The sequence below is a fragment of the Armigeres subalbatus genome, chromosome 2 (genome assembly GCF_024139115.2).
Source record: "Armigeres subalbatus isolate Guangzhou_Male chromosome 2, GZ_Asu_2, whole genome shotgun sequence".
Taxonomy (NCBI): Eukaryota; Metazoa; Arthropoda; class Insecta; order Diptera; family Culicidae; genus Armigeres; species Armigeres subalbatus.
Window position 1 is genome coordinate 1,684,235 of NC_085140.1, and position 23,887 is coordinate 1,708,121.

General features: G+C 38.4%; 1 protein-coding gene across 1 annotated transcript in view; it reads left to right on the plus strand.

Annotated features, from left to right (window-relative positions):
• LOC134217415 (capon-like protein) overlaps positions 1-23,887 on the plus strand; it is a 61,243-nt gene that overhangs the window by 2,881 nt on the left and 34,475 nt on the right. The gene's annotated exons all lie outside the window — the stretch shown is intronic.

The following is a 23,887-nucleotide window of genomic DNA, read 5'->3' on the forward strand; positions in this document are numbered from 1 at the left end:
ATACGGCGTGAATTCTGGTCCCATTGTTTTCTATTTTAAATTGCACAGGTCGATTATTGCTTTCCGAAAGAAGAAGCGAAGGATATTTTACAAACATCGCAAGGAAATAAATAAATAGCGAATCATAATAATAATTAATATCAAACAGTTTTACATTCATCGTTCTGAAGTTAATGGAATGACGAATAATTAAAAGGTAAGAACATTACTTTTTGCCTTTCTCGTATAACAAAGTTGTACCGAAATGCTATCATTTCACTCCGAAAACGAACTTTTTATAGAAACGTAGGAGACCCATACTGCCCAGAAATGTATAACAGTCCCATGTTTGCTTGATTTCCTATCTAAATGGGACTGTTATGCATTTATGGGCACCATATAGAAATCGGCTGAGCAAATGTCTGTCTGATGTCAATCCGATTATCGGATTTACTTGAAATTTTCAGGGAATGGAAAACATTTTTTTAGGTATAATTCACAACATTTGTTTTATTCGATTTCATCACCCATCTTGAATATGCGCACATTCCTTCGCACTCCACCCATCACATTATGTACAATCGATTTTCCCTTTTTTTTAGTTGTTTTTACCCAAATTTTCTTCAACTCCAGCTCTATTTTACTAATTTTGGGACGTTTGCGAAGTTTTGTCTTAACAATTGCCCAGAATTTTTCAATTGGGCGAAGTTCCTGTGAATTTGGTCATAATGGAGTAGCAACTACGGGCAGTCAATCAAGCGCAAGCTCAAGCTGGGCGAAGTTCCGGTGAATTTAATGGGTTCATATATGTTGGCACAAATTTAACTCCATTAGCTCGGTACCACTCCAACACGTTTCGAGCGTAGTGGCAGGACGCCAGATCAGGCCAAAACAGAGTTGATACTATGTGTTTTCTTATGAATGATAAAAGACGCTTCTTGAAGCACTTTTCGGGGTAAGTCGTACCGTTGATTGTTTCAGAAGTAGTGAAGGGAGCGCTTACTCTACCACATCCGCAAATCTCTTTGCAAATTTTGATAACTTTTTCGTTCTGACATCCTCCGGAATATCGAACTTAGACTTGGTAACGAAATATTCTTGCCCAGCAAGCAGTGGTGGAAATACTCGCTTCACGAGTAAGAAAAGAGTGTAATTGGGCCTACAAAAAATGCCACACTCGCGCGAACCTACTGCCTGCATTTTTCTGGTGCTTGCTTTGTTTGCGAGTACGGGCAGAGCAAAGTAAAAAAGCAGGGCAGTATTTTGTTCGGGAGTAAAAATCACGGTCGCGAGTTTGTGGTTATTTCGAATACAATGGGTAAATTTCACTTCTGATAAACACAATAACTATAAACAAAGGTATTCTTGCTCGAACACCTCGAACATCCGTGATAAACATGTTCCGAATTAGTAAACGAACTTTTGGTAGGAAATGGGGACTTAAGCCGAAAATGATCCATTGGATATATTCAGCTATAGTAAAACCAAGAATTACCTATGGTTCGTTGGTCTGGTGGCCAAGTACGAAAGAGAAGAGTGCTCAGATGAAGCTCGAAAAACTTCAACGATTAGCGACTATCTCAATTACAGGTGCAATGAGCAGTACACCATCGAGTGCACTAAATGCTTTACTGTACATGCTTCCTCTGCATCAAATTGTACAATTAGAAGCTGAAAAGATTGCCTTGAGGATCAGAAGATCCGAAAACCTCTTAGGAGGTGACCTTAAGGGTCATCTTAACATTCTAAAAAACTTCAGTATAAACTCCCTAGTAATAAACAATGAGGACTGGATGGAGAAAAATACAATTTCAATAGACTATTCAAAGTAATTGATCCTGGGCGCAATACATGGTTGAATGGAGGACCAACACTTCGTTCAGGATCAATTACGTTTTATACTGACGGTTCAAAATTGAACAACCATGTGGGAGCAGGAGTTACTGGCCCTGGGATAGACATATCGATTCCCATGGGAAGTTGGCCATCCGTATTCCAAGCGGAAGTTCACGCAATTCTAGAGTGTTCTGTAATATGTTTGCGTAGGAACTACAGACACTCAAATATATGCTTAATGTCCGACAGCCAAGCAGCTTTGAATGCTCTGAAGTCGGCAACATGCACTTCAAAACAAGTTTGGGAATGCATTCAGTCCCTCCAAAATTGTCTTGTCGGAATCAAGTTAATCTATATTGGGTTCCAGGACACTGTGGAATATATGGTAACGAAAAAGCCGAAATGCTTGCGAGTCTCGGATCATCAAGTAGGTTAACAGGAACGGAACTTTTGTGCAGTTTGCCAACTTCTTCTCTTCGTATGGAGCTGAACGTATGGGAATCTATGAAAATAGAAACCAATTTTAGGAACGCAACTAATGCCAGGCAATCGAAACGTTTTATCACTCCGAATGTTTCCATGACTCGCAACATCTTAGAATTATCTAAAAGAGACCTTAGCACTTATACGGGTCTATTACAGGTCATTGTCCGAGTCGATATCATTTGAAGCTTATAGGGAAACTTCAGAATGATCTATGTCGCTTCTGCGACATAGAAAAAGAAGATTCGGAGCATCTGTTATGCCGTTGTCGGGCAATTTTTCGAACAAGACAAAAGTTCTTCACCAAGGGGCTTATAGAACCACTTGAGCTTGGTAGAACAAATCCCAATTCGGTGGTGCATTTCATTCGAACAGCTGAGCCGTGTTGGGGAGAAGCTGTTAGTCAAACAATGACGATCACTTCCAATAGCGATACGCCATAATGACATAGCAAGAAAAAAAGGGGAATATATTACAATAGATCAAAAAAATGGTCGCAGTAATAAAATATAAAAAAACCGAATTTCTTGCAACAAGTTTCATTCGATAAAGGCTTTGCGCCTTGTTGATCACTTTTGAATTTTATGACCATCGACCCTTGGGTTTAAATGTTATGAAGAATATGGTACATCAAACAATATTAGCACCATATAAGCTTGGCGGCTTGGCTAAACGCGAAAACGGCAGTATCACTACTCGGTGAATTAAGTTAGATTTTGATATTTCAAAATGGCTTTGCAAAATAGTTGCAATGTACCTGACGAACAAATATGCATTAATTATTAAAAATTAGCAAAAATATCAATATGTAGATGCTACTAGATGTCACTGCCCACTAGCATAACAGTTCCATTTAAAATTTTTATAACTTTTGAGTAAGCCCAATGAACAGGGTTGTTACGACTGGCGCTGATTTACAAAACGATTTTGAAGCCCCGCGCAGATTTTGATGAAAATTCAATAAATAGAATGCTGTACCTGAAATATTTTAAGCATGATTAGATGATTCAGGTTTGTAATTAGCATATCTTACCAGAAAAATGGGGTCTGTAGTATGTACATAAAGTTTATAGTCTAAACGTTTATCAAGTATTAATACCAAGTCATGTGCGTCCCATATTGAAAGTACCCGCATAACAGTCCTACTATTAAGAATTTACATGACCTGATTGCACAAAACTAAACAATGTTTCGATCAAACTAAATTGTTTCACGGTTATCTACCGAATGATGAACAACTCATTAAAATTTCAGCTAGATACGACGATGTTTCAATTTTTTAGGTAAGTTAGATTACATCTTGAAATTTATTAGGTTTTTGATTAAGTTTTAAATGGAAGATGCGATTTGAAACTTCAATGGCTATTATCTCAGTATGCGAAAAAACAGTATGGGACTGACATGCGAGTGGGTATACAAAGTATACATAGTGTTAAAAATCAATCAACTCAATCAAATCAATTTGGATTATATTGGGGGTACCCATTGCTGAATAGCGAAATGCGATTTTGATTCGTAGCAGCAGAAGAAAATCGAAAATCATAACATTCCTAATAACCAGACGAAAATAAATCGATTATATTAGCATTTGCTAATATGCATAATAGGGTGGCTCAATTCAGTATGGAAAAAACTTTTTCCAATTTTTAAGATGGGCCGCCCACTTATTCGTTTCGATTTGGTGTCTTGATGCTCTGGACGAAATTTCAAACAAATTGGTCAATGTTTAGGCGGTGCTAAACTCGTTGAAAGTTTATATGGCAAAAATATATGCAGAAACATCCAAAAACAGTCATTTGTTAAATTCGTTGAAATATTAATCGATAAAGATTCTTAAACTTAAAGTAGTTCCAACGAGTTCCACCCTAAAACATCAACAGAATCGTTGTTTTCGGTGTACCCTATGAAATCATGTGTATTGCAGCTGCAACTATCCGCAACTTTGTGAGTTTCAATCAGTTGAAGTTGCATTAAATTAACTTATCTTAACTTATCTAACTTATTTTCTTATCAGTCATTTGCAGTCAGATGACACAATTTACGATGAAGAACTATGATATTAATTTAATACAGAATGTTATGCTGAAAACCGCGAGAAGATTAGTGTTTACCCGGCGAAGTTATTATCATTTTTCTGAAGTGGGGTTTGAGCAAATTTCGTTTCTTTTACGTTTGAAAATTTAAAAAAAATTAACCCATACAACACTCCAGTAAAATGCAAATATTTTTGCCTAATAAACTTCAATCATCTCGCGGGTTTCAGCATAACATTCTGTATTTAATTCTACAAGAACTGAACGAGTATCATAGTTCTACATCAGTGGTCCCCAGCATGCTGTCTATAAAGGGCCGCATAGAAATTTTGAGCTGTTGGAGTGGGCCACAGTATGTTTGCAACATTTGTTTTTCAGTTCATAATGCATTTTACAGATTATTGTATATTTGAACAAAATATTTTATTTCTGTGAATCTTGTTCAAATAAAATATGTACTTGTAATGATATAACGTGTTATCGCCGTAGCTGACTTTTAGATCCATTAGTAGCGGCAGGCCTGGTAGCGATGAATGCCATTCAAAATAGTGACTTCGTGACCAACGATGACTAAAAAAGTGACCAAATAGTGACTTTTAGTTTCAGGAAAAGTGACCAAATAGTGACTTTTGTATAAAGTTTATAACCAGATAGTGAGCTACAAGTTGTATTAGCATTGTTATGGTGAAATTCTAAGGATAAAAACTATGTAGCGATACTCATATTTATCCTTAATCCTTATCTAGAGTGCTATCATAAATCAAGAAAAGACAAAAACTTAAAAAAATTAAGAGCACGAAGATTACTACTACGCCTATCTTCACGGTAACCAGGAAAAGGATGGAACTTAGCAAGATGTCATCGCCTTAGTGACAACCTCATAAGTACCACGGAGTTGGATATTGGGGAAGGTATTCGTTCGTTAAGCCAGAAGCTTGCAGTTTGACCATGATAAATCATGATATGGAAATGCTAATATCATCTTCCAAATTCGGACGTACATGTTCATGATAGCATTAGAGGCGAAAGTATAGAATTGATAGTTCCGTTAGGATACGGCAGACATGAAGAATGTTTTTTTTATAGAAGTCGATTTGAAAGCGAGCGGAGGGCAATATTTGTGATGGCATATATCGCACGACCTTCCTTCTGCCAAGCTCCCGTATCAGATAAATCATATTTAGTCACACCACAAAAAAGTATATATCAGCCGTCACGGAAACAGGTAGTTTTCCGTGAAACTGCAAAAACAATGATCTAATTGATTCCTAGATAGAGAATTATTTGAACTCACAAAGCTTATAAATCTTTAGTAGTTAAAAAACTTAAAGAAATTAAAATAATGAAGAACTTTTTAAAATAAGATTTTTCCAGCAATAGGTAGATTTTTTCAATAACAGTAGGAGCTTAAAGTGGGTGAATTAGTTGACAATGCAATACGCGTCTGCATGCACGGCACCAAAATGCTGATCCACCGATGCGTGTTGCATTGTTCCCTAAGAGCTGCCAACTAAAAAGCGGTTTGCCTTATGAGTTGTCCGGCATCGTAACATAGCCCATTTTTTTAAAATGTTATTATCAATATAATTGAGATTTTATAAAATTTTAAGATGGAATCGGCTAGCTATATTGTTTAACTGTTGTATATATTGCTAAGACATCAAAACAGTCTTTGCTTAGGTAGGGTCGGCCAATCCTTTCGATAGTTTTCTATGGGTATTTGTATAAACTTTGTGTGAAAAGTAACTCGGTCTCTGTAAGAATTCTTAATATGAAGTTAATTTAATGCAACTTCAACTGATTGAAACTCACAAAGTTCAATTTTAAAGTACTTTATGTCATATTATCGCTCATTATTTTCCCTGACATAGAGAAACCTTGCTCGACATCGTCATGTGATGCAGCTAAAACTGTGTTCACTATCTTAGTTACAGTAATAAATTTATGTTTATCTGTATTAAAAAAAACTGGATTCTACACTACTCAATTCTGTACTCTGTACTCTAGACATCGAAGTGTATTTTGGTGTCAGCCTACATAACATCTATGTATAAAGTAACGAATTTCTTGAATCATAATTATGAAACTATTCACGATACATAAATCGTGCTTCAACATCAGGTTCCCGAGTACACTGAAAAAAAAAATAGGAATGTTGAAATGCTTTTGCTGTCATGCAATGCTTATCAATGGGCCACATGTAGTGTATTCCCAGAAATTCTTCGCGGGCCGCAGGAAAAGGCTTTGAGGGCCGGGCCGCATGCGGGCCGCGGGCTGCACTTTGGGGATCACTGTTCTACATCGTAAAATGTGTCGTCCAACTGCAAAACACTGTTTCTGGATGTTTCTGCATACATTTTTCTATATAAACTTCTATCGAGTTTAGCACCGCCCAAACGTTAACCGATTTGGCTGAAATTTTGTCCAGAGCATCAGAGTATCAAATAGAACCGAAAAAAAATTGAAAAAGTGTTTTTTAAGCCACCCTAATGTATAATAATCCGACGATATAATGGATCATTTGAAGATCACTTCATGTGGATAGTTTTTAGCCTCTCCAGTAGCCTTGCGAGTTAAGGCGTAGGATAGCCAATCCGGAGATTGCGAGTTCGATTCTCAGTTCGATCTATGATGTTTTTGGGTTGGAAACATTCTCGACACCTTGGACATAGTGTATCCATTGTACTTGCCACACAAGATACATACTCATGCAATGGCGGGCATAGAAAAGCTTTCAAATCAAGACAAAATTTTCAAATGACTTATCTGCTTTTGTAAACATAGATTCAAACGACGATTTGACGAATCGATAGCTCTCCACGCAAACCAATACCATCAATAGGTAGGTGAATGATTCCGCTACCTGTTGGTGGTGTTGGTTTGCGTGGGAGAGCTATCAGATTCGTCAAATCGTCGTTTGATTCTTTGTTTACAAAAGCAGATATATCGTTTTGAAAATTTTGTCTTGAATTAATAAATGAGGAAAAGCTAATAGAACACTAAGTTGAAAAGCAGGCGTTTATTTTATTCACTGATACTTGGAATAATTCATAAACATTATAACAAATTGTACATTTATAGAAAGTTCTTGGATAAAGATTCTTTGCAGCTTTATATTCTACTAAAATAACATTGATACAAATTATTATATTATTATATTAATTATAATAAGTATTATAATTTCAATGAGGCATAGATATCAGCAGATAATAAAATAAAAACAAAGCTACCCGAATGACCTAATAAGAAACCTAATATGAAACTCATGACAGCTCCGCAGTGCACAAGTACTGGTGCCACGCGGTGCCTACCCGCTACACTCGTTTAATCATAGTAGAATTTTATGTCATTGGCGTGTTAACTGCAAATCTGGGCTCAATCGGGCTTTTCCATCCAATTTCCAGTACGAAATAGTAACACAGGTGTATTTTCCCATATATTTCGGCTGAAACCCCCATATTAACTTCAAATTAATTGCGCCAGCTTATGCAATAACCGATCAGGCTGAAATTTTCAGAGAATGATTTTCTTATCCAAAGGCAAAATCCTGGGGGTAGAATCGGACGACTTTTTGAATCCTGGGCCAGTCTAGTATGCAGAGATGATAAGTGAGAGACTTTCTCTTTCTCTTTAGGATTCAATCCCTGCTCAGACTGATTGTAATAAGGAGAAAAAAGAAAAAGCATTGAGGACGTAAACGCCGAAATTACGTTGGAATGAGGCAAAATAATATTTTATTTTTAAAATTTTTAATACAGAGTTTGTGACTGATTTTTTTTTTCGTTTGAAGGCATACAATGTTTTTTTTTGGCTTCAGCTGCTTGCGATTTTGAGACAAAATTTGGAAACCAAGAGAAGGTAGTTGCGTATTTTACCCAACCGGCGCATTTTATACATATCTCCCCTAATTATGTATCTTGGCGTAATAATATCAGACAGGAGGTAAAATTCTAGCTGTTTATGCAAAATAATAAGCATGTAATTGCCTAGAATAAGGTTTTCAATTGAATTTCTCCGTTGGTGCGTTTTTGCGGCTTTCCCACCTAACTTATTGTTTACGTTTTTGAAAAAAATCTCTCATGAGTGCAGGTATTGATTTCCTGCTTTTGTTTAACGTAAGTAAAATTGCAACCTATCTCTATCTTTCGTATAATCGGTATCTGTCAAAGGTACAATAAAGTAGTGGAATTAAATGGAATTGTACAAACTTGTCTTATGACCAGGGTTGGGAAAAATCAAATTTTCGAAAAATCGAGAATGATCAAACTCACCCGCGATTTTACTTTTAAATTATCAAGTGATTAAAACTCGCCAGCGATTAAGAATCGTTCGAAAATCGTATCTTGATTTGAAGCATTTACCGTTACATTTTGAACTCTTTTTCCTCACTAGCATGAAGCTATAATGCCAAATATAAGATATAACGGGACTGTTAACAATTAGCTATTATTAGTGCAGATTAATGATTGAATGAAAATTCTGTGTTTATTATCGTTTGAGTACAAAATTTGAGAAGTTGTCGCCGGTGACAACTCGCCTACTGTTTTCACGTGAGAAGTTTTCACATGAAAATTGCAATCATGATCGTCTGATAATGATTAAGCACAACACTGCTTATGACAAGTATAATCGTTGTTGAACTTAATATGTGGATTAAAAAAACACATAAATAAAGTTTAAAAAAATCTTTCGTATGTTCGAAATCAACAGCCACTTGTCCCAAATAAGGCTAAAATAAGCAATTGTGAGCAATTATCGTTGTTTTTAACTACATGGCGCCATAGGCAAGTCGTTTGATGGCATAATATTGGTTAAAGCTCCAATATATGCTGATGTACAACACTAAATATGCTCAACCGCAGCATAATGAGCTAAGGTTTGAGCCATACTATTAAGGTTCCCATCTACATCCGTATGTGTGGAGTGTTTACAAAACATTCCCTTTGTTTGCTGTTAGAACTGTCAGTTTTTCTTTCCCTGTCATAAGACGAGTTTATTCTTCTTCTTCATTGGCATTACATTCCCCACTGGGAAATTGCCGCCCCACAGCTTAGTGTTCGTTAAGCACTTCCACAGTTATTAACTAAGCTTCTAAGCCAAATTACCATTTCTGCATTCGTATATCATGAGTAACACAATGATACTTTTATGCCCAGGGAAGTCGAGACAATTTCTAAGCCGAAAATTACCTAGACCGGCACCGGGAATCGAACCCAGCCACCCTTAGCATGGTCTTGGTTTGTAGCTTCGCATCTTACCGCACGGCTAAGGAGGGCACCTTTAAGTGAGGGACGAGTTTAGTACAATTCCATTTAATTCCACCACCTCGTATTACTTTTACACATACGTATTTCGACCTCAAATGTAAGGTGGTGTTTAGTGTCTCGTACTTGACTCCACCTTTTCTTGTTTGCTGTTAGAAAATAACAAACAAATCCGTGGCTTCACTAAGAAAAACTTGACGCATGGTCAGACAGACATCAGGTGAAAATGAAATTTTTCAATTCGATTCAGTAGCACGAGAAAATGCGTGTCCGATGTGCGCAGGTTTAGAGGAAACGGCGGAACACGTGTTGTTCGTGTGCCCACGATTTCGCACAATGCGTGACCACATGCTTGCCACATGTGGTCTGGACATTACCCCGGAGGAACGCCGTTTTATAAGCTATCGTCCAAATCGTCTCGGAGCTACACAGAAGGTGGCGCGTGGACTCGAGGAATGGCTAGGTCAGGCACAAATAAGAGGTGGTCCAAGGGTTCGGAGTCGGCTTCATGGGTCATACCGGTGCCCTGTGGTCGAACTCGATTCTTTTATCAAACAAGTGGCCGCGTGAAGAACAACATGGTAACGTCGCTTTCGCGGCGTCGGTCAACCGGGCGGATTCCGAGCCCGAGAACGGAAAGGGGTCCTCGCAAAGGCTGGGGCAGGCGTAGACACCACGTCGGCAAGTCCTGTGTGTTGACGAATAGGCCCTATCGTAGAGAGGTCAATTTGGGGTGCACGCGGCATCATCATTCTTGATACCATTCGAGGGAAGCAGGCGCGAAGTCGACCCTTCCCACCTTCCGAGGACAAAGAGCATGGTAAAGCGACCTGGAAAGCCGGCAATGGGCCGGTTGTACCGAAGAGACGATGGGCTTGGCGGCAAATGAAACGCTTTAGCGGGTCGGGTATGTAGCCCTGCCTCCCTCGTTTGCTGATGGAGGTGCTCCCTAACCCCGCACTTCCTGGGCTTCCCAGGATGCCTGTTGAGCAGATTCCCCCTCTATTGCTTAGGAAGAAAAAATAAAATAAAAATTAAATGCACACACACAAAGGATACTGAAGAACGCTGCTGGAATCTTTACAGAAATAGTTATAACACATCAAAGATTGGTTGTGCAAGTAATATGCAAAACATATTATGTTCTTTACAAAAATAAGGTTATTTTTCTTCTTCTTCTTCAATGGCTCTATATTCCAACTGGAACTTGGCCTGCTTTTCAACTTCTTCTGTATTCTATTAGCATTTCTCAGTTATTAATTGAAAGCTCTTATGCCCGCCATTGCATGAGTATGTATCTTGTGTGGCAAGTACAATGGATACACTATGCCCAGTGTGACGAGAAAGTTTCCAATCCGAAAACATCCTAGACCCTACCGAGAATCGAACTCGCCATCAAGGCTATTGGAGATCCCACAAAAATAAGGTTAAAAAAATCGAATTTGACTCAAACTACCTACACTTAAAGTGACAGTGCGTTAAATTTAAAAAAAATACCACCAGGACAATCGTTATGCTTTTCATTATGACAGATAAGACATCTATCTATCTATTCAATGGAACGGTTTATTTTAATTTTAATTCAAGTTATTTCGTACAATAAGACGAGTGTCGACAATATTATTATATGTTAACCAGAACATTGAAATATATTAAGAATGATTAAATGACTAATACACATTTGTAATTAGCATGTCATACATATCAAAAACATGGGTCTGTACAATGAAGTTTATAAACTGAACGTTCCTCAATTATCATTTTTTTCGCTGTTAGTTTATTCCTTTGACGAATAATTTTCTTTCGGAAGGGCTGTTCTCATACCACGTGGACAGAAGTCAAACAGTTTTAGATGTGTTACTTCCCTCCATCAGCGTACACATCTGCTCATGCATTTTTTTTTATTAATTTGTCTGAACGATGGACATTCTTCATACCCTTCTACCGCCTAAGTTGTTCACATGGTATACGGATAGCTCCTAAATATTTTATATAGGGTAACGGTACTGATAGTGGAGGTATTAGTAGATCCACAAAGGAAAAAAATTGATAATTACGAAAAAAATTGATAATTATAATTAATAAAAATTTTAAAAATTGATAATTACGGGAAACTTACAACTTTATTACTTTAGCCAATAGATAAACTAATAAATTGGCTAACAAAAATGATATTGATGTCATTTAACATCAACAATTACCATATATTGCTTGCACCACTATGGGTACACTGTTCCTTTAGTGGCGGTAAAAATTAATGTTGGTTCCCATGGTGATGCTATCCATTGATTTCTTATGAGACTCGCCACTATTGGTACAGGTGCAAAGGAGACAATTTTATTAAGGAAAATCATTGTTTTCAATCGTTTTTCAAGCGAAATTTTAGTATAAGTTGCATTTGACAGGATATTTAAAGCACGACGCATCAATTGAAACCATCGTAAAGTGTATAATTATGATAAATCGCATTAAAACCCCACTACCTCCACTATTGGTGCTACCTCCACTAAGGGTACGGTTACCCTACTGGATTTGACGAAAAATTCTTCATAAGCTAAAATCCCAATCAATATGAAAGACGCTTTTGCTCCGGTGTGCTTATTCAAAGCCGGACTTTCCCAATAGGACGCTTTGAGAGAGCCTCTTTTCTCTTTCTATTTTATTCCGATCGCGAGCTCTTTACCCAAGCACGCATGCGCTGTTTGAAGCGGTATACTGCCGTGATACGCATATTTGTCCCATGTTTGCTGGGATTTCCTATGTACATGGGACTGTTATGCATATCACGGCAGTATAGGTATATCTACTCGGTAGGCACCAAACCGATGTTATTGCAGTTTGCGTTGAGTTCGCCAAATGCACGAAGTTGCAGCAAACATGCAAAAGATCTTGCATACAGTGTTGCTGGCTATTTTATCTTTTAAGAAGATTATGTTATAATTGAAGTCGTAATGATTTGATATTCTATTTAAGCAAAATATAATGAGCTCTTACTCCACATTTAAGATATTGTGATAGAAAGTTATTTTTTTACAGGAAAGTATCATAAAACTAATAAATAAAGTGCCAATGTTTGACATACTTCCCCTGAAAAGTAAGTAAAATATGATAGCACCACTGCTCTGATGTACACATCAAGCTAAAACTAACGTGAATCCATTGAATAACACGCCTAAAACAGACGAATCAGCATGAATTTTGACAGCTCGTTCCTGTGCAAGTTGCTTCTGCAGGTTGTCTGCATTGCTAATTTTATTTGCAAATCGCAATACTTTTCTCCATCGGCACCAAACCGTGCACTGCCAACGGAGAACGCTTTGACTACCTATACATCGCCGATTGCGGTTAGAGCGGGTGACCTACACATATAAAATAATGCGTGTATGATGCATGGAAAACCGTTCTCGGCTGAAAGTGCACGTGTTGGACAACATGTAGTGGTGCGTCGTTTCGGTATTGTAGAGTAAAATATAACGCGCCCCCATCGCAGCATTTCAGTTGCCTGCCTCATATCATATGCCGCCTATAAAAAAAATCTATGCATATTTTACGATTATGTATTTATTATTCGTCAAATTTGTACAAAACATATGATAAATGCACATAATCCAAATATATATTTGGATAAGAATGACATCTATCGAGAGTTTAAATGTTAGGGACAAAATTGCTACCTATGCAGGGCACAGGTTGCATATGCGGATGCGGCCTCTGTTAGAAGTGTAATAACTTTTTTAAGGACGTTCCAACAGCGTATCTTCCTTGGCAAAATCTTTAAGCATCTTTCTGACTATGTACTATCGTATTCAGCCACGTGATTGACGATTAATTGAAATTTCTAGGAGCAAAAATGCAAAAATGCATGCATACTAATGCATAGGGGAATTATGGGTAAAACCGACACTGCGGGTAAAACCGACACCACTTCAAATTTCTGATTTCAAGTGATTATCGGACAGAATTTCGACAGACTTTGAATAAACGTTTGATTTCTTGTATTTCTTGTCATTTTGTAACTGGTGGAGACGTGTAAGAGTCATAATAAACAGATAATTAGCATTGATCACCATTGAGGAGATGAGTTATGTAAAATTTTGGCATCGGTGTATAAGCTCTTACGACAATAATTTGTTGATTTTCAGTATTTAATCCATCTCTGATCCATAATTGAACATCATTTTGTGTATGTTGTGGAAAAATAGTTAACTTTTTTAATTATAAACATCCACATGTATCTTATCATTATTATGTTATCAGTTGGGGTAAATTCGACACCTGCCGTCGAATCACGAGATACATCTGTTTTATTAGACTCATCATTCGCATAATATCATTCAAGTATTGGAAAACGAGGCGCCGGGGAATATAACTTAATCATAGACTGATTACATACCATATCATCATTGGACGTGACAATAGGTCTAGGGGGTAATATTGAGTCATCAAGGAAAACCTACAGGTCGGATAACAATAGCGATCAAAGAAGAACCGTATTTTTAGGCTTATTTTGCTCTTAGATATGTTCAATCCCGTCTCAAGTGTTGTTCTTTCGTGATCCATTTTCACCCCTGTAAGCATGTAGCTTGTCACCTACGGAACTAGTCATTTTTATTTCTTGTTATAACTGCACTATACGCATTTATTTTAAATCGCCGTTATAAACTACTTTTTAAAATAAGTGAAATTTAAATGTAGGTCAATATTTACAGCAGTTAGTAGATTTGTTACTAACATTCTTATACTCTATATATTTTTCACCCGACCCACTAAAGAAACTAAATAAAATATGATATGTGGTGATGATTTTGAATATATAAAATTTTGTTCAACCATCGTGATCAACCATCAACCAACATGAATTTCATACACAATCAAAATGGATATTGTTAAACATTTTCAATCATGTTGTAACATCATTTAGAATTGTTCTGATGTTCGATTCCATAACGACTTGATGGTCGGTTTTACCCTCATGTTGTGTCGATCTTACCCGCACCCCAGTTGTTTGGGCTGGAAGATGGACTGTTCGCGTTTTCATCATAAATCAAATTTTATCAAGAAGTATTGTCGTGAGACCTCATAGACTGATGCATGAAGAGCCAAAGTATGGTTGTATGAAATTTCTAGACCGGAAAATTGCTTCATATATTGGGGAACTGTAAAGTTGCTTAAGGTGTCGGTTTTACCCACTTTCCCCTACTAATCTTCTTCTATATATAAAAATGAGTTTGCATTTCCTTTGAGGCAATACAACTCATGAACGGATCGACCGATTTGTAAGATTTCCTCACTAATCGATTCGTCTTGGGATCAGCTGTGTTTATATATGACTAAACTAAAAGATTGACAAATCGAAAATAAAACCCGAGCGAGATCGGGCAGGTTCGCCTAGTTTCCTTATAAATTTCAAATGCGGTGCGGACAGCAGGCCGATCGAGCGCATCTTCTGCACTAGTTGTTCGAAGTCCCATAACGATTAAAAATTTTTGGTTTTATTTGAGTGAAAGTTTGCGGGACCCTCCTTAGCCGTGCAGAAATGGTAACTTGGCTCAGAAACCTCGCAGTTAATAACTGTGGAAGTGCTTAATGAACATAGGCGGCAATGTCCTAGTGGGGAATGTAATGCCAATGAAGAAGAAGAAGAATTTTGCGTTTTTATCATAGAGCTGCGCCCCATTCTAATAAACATGAATTAGAAAAAAATGGAGCTCTGTCCCCTGAGAGAAATATGTTCCACACGTTGGTACTTAAACATTCTGACTTGTTATTTTAAATCAAGTTTCCACATAATCTAGGCCAAAAGAATGAAATAAAAACTCCCCCTAAAAAATTAGAAATTTTCCAGAAAAATAAGGAGATTGTCACTAAGGAAATCAAAGTATGAGCAATAAATAAATATACAATTCCCACAAACAATTAAGAATTTTCCTCAAAACAAAAAATAAATTAGCACTTTCAAAAGCAAAAATTACAATTATAAAAGAGGAATTTTCCATGAAAAATCAAAATGTTCCACAGAAAAATTACAAAATTTACATAAATAAATCAATATTAGCAATAAACAATTACAAGATTTTACACAAAAAAACACTAAAAATTCCTTTTTTCGATAAAACAATAAAGAGCGATAAAAAATAAAAAACTTCAATAAAAATGAGCATTTCTCCATAGATAGCGTTTCAAAGTTCATTTTATTATTTTCTTTTTTTTTTGCTCTTTTTAGATTATTTTGTGGAATTTTTTTTATGGATTTTTTTATTTTCTTTTTTTTTGTGGATTTTTTTAATTGTTTGTTGCTTATATTGATTTATTTATGGAAATTTATTATTATTATTATAGATTTTTGGCACTTCCTCAGCAAGCGTGCTGAGAATTTTCACCTACCCCGGGCAATCTTAATGCCAAAGGGGATTAGGCTCCGTGGATCTCGTTCGCCGGTTGACTTAAAAAGCATATAATAAACGTTTTCACCGGATGAATTAGTTATGGTGATTCAGGAATCTTCTTACTATGCTGCAAGTTCCAATAACCACTGTCTTTTGGATGCTATTGAGGTTATGAGATAGTTCCAGCTCACCTAAGGATCTCAGAAGAGATTTCGGGACGATTCCGGTTGCTGAGATAACCGAAATTACACACGTCCTTCAGGTACTACATCTGCTTCAACTCCTCCGCCAAGTCGTGGTACTTCGTTATCTTGTTGGAGAATGTTGTTTTGACATTATAGTCTAGCGGGACAGCAATGTCGATGAGGGTTACCTGCTTCATCCTTTGTCGTAGACCACAATATCGGACCGATTGGCACGAATGAGGACATCCGTTATGATCTCGCGATCCCAGTACAGCTTCACGAAACTATTTTCCAGAACCGGGTCAGGCACATATTTGTAGTAGGCGACAAATTGGTTAACCAAGTTGTGCTTTAAAGCAAGCTGTTGGTGCACAATCTTGGCTACTTCATTATGACGACCGAGAGAGGCTGAATCAGCTAAGGCTGACCGCCCGGACATGATATGTTCGATCGGCTCTCCTACTGAAGTGCGCTGCCCGCAGCGGTCCCCCAAGTTTTTCGTGCAATATATAGTGCCGATAGTTCTTCGTCGCAATTACCCGGTCCTGGATGGCTACCATGAATCCTTCTGTTTCCGAGAAGAGTTCACCCCGCACCAGCCACGTAATCGACGCCGCTTTGTCGATATATTCCAGCTCCAGTCGATGGGGGTGCGTCCCATGTAACTCCTTCTGCTTCCACGATGCGATCATCTCGTCGACAGATTTGATGTCGCAATTCAGCTGATAGTCCTCCTGCGCCAGATGCAGGGCACTGAATCCGTGGTCAGCTTCACACACAGCGCGATAGATTTCGTGGCGGTTCTGGCTTTCCACGAAGTATCTTCGCAACTGCTGGATCTGGGAAACACATTCGCCTCTTCCTCCTACTGTACGTGGCAGGGTGACTCTCTCAATGGACGATTTTGGATGGCGCATGCGATGCTTAGTGAACGCCACTCTTACTGCTCGTTCTAACGCCTCCAAGTCAGTCTTGGTCCACTTCACCACCCCGAAACTGTATGTCAACAATGGCACAGCAAACGTGTTTATCACCTTCACCTTGTTGCCGGCCGACAAGAGGCTCTTCAAAATACCGTTGACACGATGCAAGAACTTTTCCTGCAGCTCTTTCTTGATTGTCGTATGGCGAATTTTCTTCAGTTGTAGGAAACCTAGGAACTTGTACGTTTCGCCTTCAACCATGTTTCGAATCTCCTCCTGTTCGTTGACGCGGAAACTGTCGGCACCCACCAGGTGACCCTGGTGTAGATATATGGATCGACATTTATCGATACAAAACTCCATCCGGATGTCGTTGCTGAATACCGTTACAAGCCGCAGAAATTGGTTCAGCTTCTCCACAGATTCCGCAAACAGCTTCAAGTCGTCCATAAAGAAGGTATGGGTAATGTTTGTACTCCTTTCCCCACTCTTCAAATGATAGCCATAGTTGTGTTGGTTGAGTGCTCTGCTAAGAGGGTTCATGGCAAGGCAAAACCATAGAGGACTAAAGGTATCGCCTTGGAATATGCCCCTCCTAATGCTGAGAGTCCTGGACCGTAACACCTTTTCTCCGTCGGTAATGTGTAGGGATGTGCTCTACATCCCCATAGCGTGCTGCATTAGCCTGATGACGTTACCGTCTATCTTATACAACTACAGTACCTTAAGAAGGTACGAGTGAGGTACTGAGTCGTATGCCTTTTTATAGTCGATATACGCCATGCTCATGAAGCATTCCGTCATCCGCCCGTCGACCGTTGTGAGTTTTTTATACCAGAAATTATGCACAAAATCGGGTCCTGGTGCAGACCAATTCCTGGTATACCGAGTAGCCTCACGTATGTCTTGGGCGGTCACGTTGATAGCGGTCATGTCTCCAATTCCACCACGATATTGCTCTTCTTCTGTCATCCACACCCCATCGCCGTTGTGTATGACGGGGTTCTCCCATAGATTGGACCAAACTGCGTGACTTCTCCAATCTCCGGAAGGCCCTCGCCAAAGTCGGCTTTGTCGTTTCGGATGTGGTTGTAGAACTCCCTTTCGTTGATGTTGAACATTCGATTTTGCTCCTTCCTCTTCGAACATTCTCCATAACGTCGCAGTCGTTTAGCAAGAGCACTCAACCGCTGTACATGGGTGTCGAGGATCTCAGTTATGTTCGCCTCGGTGAGATCACGGAGTTCTGTGGGTTTCACAATTTCAGCAACATTCCGAACTAGCCTGGTTGATCGATTCCCCTGCTTGTACTGTGTTAATCGACCAACCTTTGACCGCAGTATGGCGATGCGGGTCTCCAGATGTCGCATCCACGCGGGTTTTCGTGCTTTGGGGCGTGCGCGTCCATGACTCTCACCTTGTGGGCGCGTTCGCAATCCCAACGTTCTTACAACAGCCACTGCAGCCGAATACACGATAAATTGCAGCTCCTCAAGGTTCTCCACGGTTTCCAAGTACTGTGGTAAAATATCCTGGTTAAGGATGCTTACTATACTCGTCAACCGATAGGAGTACTGCAACTTGGGTATCCGGTGTCGGGACATGGGGTCTGTCCCACGGAACCGTGTAACTGCTGTGCCCATATGATTGGCTAGTTCGTCCTTCAATTGCTATCGTTGCAATTCCACTGTTGGTCCTGGAGCGGCGGGTGCAATCGAATCGCGACGGTTACTTGCGATTGATGCATCCAACCCAACAGAACTCCTTCTCGACGTATCGCTCGATCTTGCCTCCTCCTCCTCTCCTAATTCCCTCTGCACTTCCCGCTTGATGTACTCTACGTCTTCCGGAGTCAGCATATTATGTGACATAATAGCTCTCTGGCGTGTGTACAACTTGTTCTGGTCAAGCTGGGGTGCAAACCGAGGGAACCTCTCATTGAACATCTCCAGCATCGCCGGTCTGCCGGACATATCCGTCTCCATCCTGATGCAAACGTAGTAGCAACGGATCACGTACTGATTCATCTCCCTTGTCCACATGATCCGTTGCCGTCGGCAGCCCGCTAACGTGAGTGATTGACGTCGATCAACCACAGCAACATCAGCAGGTGCAGCATTGCCTTGGTGATTTCTTCTGCTGCCGTTTCTGTTTCGCCTTGTCGGCACGGGCTAAGCCCGATGACTAGAGGGTCGCTGTTGCACCTCTCCTTCCTCTAGCCGCTGGCCGCTCGCTCTGTCCCCCGTTCCAGGACCAGCTCCAGTAGGGGCTCCCTCCTGGGGCAATCGCATGGGTGGTATTGTTCTTGAGCGTAACTTCATATTTGGGTGTGCTTTCATTCCCGGAAGCTACGGGTTCTGTAAAGTTATTTAATTCTTTACAGTGCTAAATAGCTAGGTTCAAGCGCCAGTGCTCGCCCGAGGGTGGTTTTTCATTGGTGCTTAGGAATTGGGCCTTCAGCTCCCACCTACTCGAAATGGTGGTTTTTCATGGACGCCCAGGGTATTTCACCTGAGCTCCCACCTACTTATTATTATTATTGTCTTTATTTTAGAGGCTTTCAGCCCTAGGCTGGGTCACCTCTTAATTTATGGAAATTTTGTATTTGGAACATTTTGATTTCTTTTTTTTTTCTTTGCTTGCTGCTTCACAACTGCTCGGCTGAGATTTGATTTCTATATAAAAAAAAATTTATAATTGCTTTTATTTTTTTTGTTTTGCTTTTAAAAGTGCTAATTTATTTTTGTTTTGTGGAAAAAATTCAATTATGAATCTCTATTTAGCCTCCAGTTAGCCTTGCGTGCAAAGGCGTAGGTTTGCAAATCAGGAGATGGCGAGTTCACTTCTTGGTCTGGTCCAGGATGTTTCCAGACATTCTTGGCTCTCTAGGCATAGTGTATCTATTGCACTATGGTCCAGGATACAGATTTACGCGGAAAGATGCATTTTACGCCATAACTATATTTTTTAGAAAAAACTGTTGTTCCACAAAATTGTTCGAAATAGTAAGGTCATCATTATGGTGCAACCAAAAAATAGGGTGGCCCATAATATAAAAAAATTAGAGAATATTTTTTTTATTTCTCGGAATATTGACATGTTATGTTCTACAAAGTTGTAGCGCAGCTTATTCCAAACAATTTTGCTAATAAGAAAATTATTTTGAGCTTTTTAGTGGAATGTTTTCACCTGTCATAAGACGAGTTTTTACAATCCCATTGAATTCCACCACTTAATTGTATCTTGACAGATACGTATTTCGACCTCAACAGTAAGGCCGTCTTCAGTGTCTCGTACTTGACTCGACTAAGTCGACTAAGTCGAGTCAAGTACGAGACACTGAAGACGGCCTTACTGTTGAGGTCGAAATACGTATCTGTCAAGATACAATTAAGTGGTGGAATTCAATGGGATTGTATAAACTCGTCTTATGACAGGTGAATTTTGCTAAAAAAAACTTCTTCTGTAACACCTAAGATGGCTGATATAGAGCAATTTTACTTAATTGGATTAAGGTGTACCTAAAAAAAAGTATTTTTGATCTACTATTTTTGTTTTGGATTTCTCGAAAAAGTCGTCTTTGGTGACTTTTAGAGCTCAAAAAAATGCACCTTTTGCTTTTACTAAAATCATGTTTTTTCAAATAAATTGATTTAACTTGACAACGGAAGAACGATATTCTTATAGAAAAACACGCGTTTTTAAAAGCCCCAAAAGTCTTCAGAAGGTGATATCCGTGAAAAATAAAAAATTAAATGAGCAGATCTAAAACAAAAATAGTGTGTGTGTGTGCTTCATCCTCTATCCCTCACCCATCTGGGGGCGTTGGTTAAGTAGTACTACGAATAATTTGATCATATCTCATGCTCCGTAATGGTGCCCTTTTTGTTATGAAGACTAGCACTACAAAAAGGATTCACTACTGAAGAAAGATTTCTTCAGAGAGTGTAGGGAATGGGATGCACTAGTTCTTCATAACAGGTACAGCAAAACTTCACAAGGACGCCCTTACTCGTAGTAACAACTCGGGGAGTAGAAGGTCGAGAAGAGCCACCGTTGCCCACTAAAGCTTGAACCGGATATCTGGGACTCCCACAATATCCGCGGCAATAGCAGCAAACGATGCCCTGTGCGTATTTAGTTTTTATGTATGGGGCACCATCAATGAAATACAACATAATATAATTGGAACATGCTCACCAAATTAATTCGTCCATTCTTGAGTTCACCATAAATTGGTTCCGAAATTCATCAGGGCACGGCAGCTACGACTAATGATATAAAATGTCCAATGGTCAGCAGCTGGTATCCAGTAGGAACCGATCAGTCATCACATGATCAAGAATTCTGATGTTTTGGCCCAGTGGTCCGTAATGAAAATGTTGCTTTTATTTTGATGTATGCCATTTTACTATTCAGGTGGATTTCTTGATTTCCCAATAAAATATCAGATATAATAGTTTAGTTTTTCCTATGGATAAAAAAACAAATTTCATCAAAATAGGTTTTCATTTTGCTTCCACTGATAGCTACAAAAAATTTCAATTTCAAGTTGCAGTTAAAATTTTAAGCTGTAAGTAAATAACTGAGCTTTTGTTTCTAAACTCATCATAATAAAGCTTTACGGTTATCTTTCTCTTATTTTTATATTGTACACCCCAACCTCCATATAGCAAATCAGGATTCTATAGTATAGTGGTTACATAATCCTAGACGGAAATTAAGTCCTTAAAGAAACGTGAATTGAATAAAAACCTTTGAAAGAATATTCTGTCGATTGATCAGTACTAGCAAAATACTTCTACCTAATATCTGAATTTTCTTATTCAAACAATACCTCATAAAAGATACAAAGAGAAAATTTTGAAAACGAGCTCAAAGTTAGAAATATGACCCAATTAAGATTGAATGTTGTAAATATAGGAGGGGGAAGATCCTTCAATACTAGACATCATAACCATTTTAAGCGAAATTATAACACCATAAAAAATACTAAATTCCACGGCTCATAAAAGTGTACCCTAATACTGGACGCTATTGTTGCATGCTCAAATTTGAAGCTCTTTTTAGTTGAGTTAAGTAATCGCCCAGAGTGTGAATTTTTTTTGAATCGCTGACATCGAAACGTATTAGTTACTGTTTTGTTGATTCACAATGCAAAATACTAATATGATGCTGAATATTCCTCTGAATATAAAATCTATGTAATATTATTATATATATGATAAGCTATAAGAATTATAACTGATTTTCTAGCATCATACCATGTAATTATATGAAACAAAAAGTTATATAAAAACCAATACAAGGTGTTTCTTGGATGAAAGGGGTTAAGTAATATACGCTACTCAAGGAAAAACTAAATAAAATATTTATATATGTGAGACTTCATTTTTTTTTAATAATCAAGCCAATTCATGAAAAGTTTTATTCTTCATGTTTGTCGTTGTTTCAACTTTATTTTGCTTAACATATGTTTTCACTTTAGGGAAAACCATTGAGGAGAAGGCATAAAATTATTTCATTTGGTGAAACAAACATGAATGCACTGTGGGTAGTTTTACCGATTCCTCTCATATTAAACTAAAAATAGTCTCGCATAATATCCTCAGATGATACATCCACACTACTACTTCAGGTCGAAGAAGTTTATAGGATATTAATACGTTTCAATCACAAATAGGTGCCACAATTCCATACGAAATTCCCACAGAAATTAAAAAAAATCCAGGTAAACACAAGGTCAAGGTCAAGGGGCCCTCCTTAGCCGTGCGGTAAGACGCGCGGCTACAAAGCAAGACAATGCTGAGGGTGGCTAGGTTCGATTCCCGGTGCCGGTCTAGGCAATTTTCGGATTGGAAATTGTCTCGACTTCCCTGGGCATAAAAGTATCATCATGCTAGCCTCATGATATACGAATGCAAAAATGGTAACCTGGCTTAGAAACCTCGAAGTTAATAACTGTGGAAGTGGTCAATGAACACTAAGCTGTGAGGCGGCTCTGTCCCAGTGTGGGGATGTAAGGCCAATAAGAAGAAGAAGAAGAAGGTAAACGCAAAACTATCAGAATCCTTCTTCCGCAGAGTAATTAGTATTTTATACATTTCTTTTATAAAAATCTGGCAACCCAGCACATGCCAAGATCTTAATTAAGTCTCGCAAGATTCCTACACAACACTACCAAAATATCCTACACCCGCTACACACTACAAACGTAATAAAAATACTTCTACTAAAACACTAGTTCTAAAAATTTTGAAAAGCAATATTTACAAACGAAAGGATGTTTTAAATGTAAACCGGAAACCGCTTGTCGAGTTTTAGTTCCGTTTTATGAAACATCTGCTTCATGAATCCATGTTAGTGCAAAAAATTCCCGATTAAACGGAAAACCAGAAAATAGAGGATTGAACTTACGTATGGGAAAGGTTTAACTCCATTTCGGGTAAAATTTTCTATATACAATCTAAAATTTTCATTATAATTGTAAGAATAGAACAAAACCAGTAAGTTGTGAATTTAGATATGAGCACTGATACTGAGTGGTTGAAGTAGAATTAATTAATATTTAAAGTATACTTATTGGTTTTCCTGACGAAAGCATTCTCAACGTCAATCAGCACAAATCCATAATTCGCTGAGTAAGCAGTCGTCCTAAGAAATCCTGGAGTAGTTTCACTTTCTATTTCCTTATATTTCAAGAATCTTCATCCTGAAAGAAGAAAAATTCTGTCAAGCGTAGAAAAACACATCTTGCCCGGTCAAAGCCTCCTTTGCTCCTCAGCAGATCTAAAACAA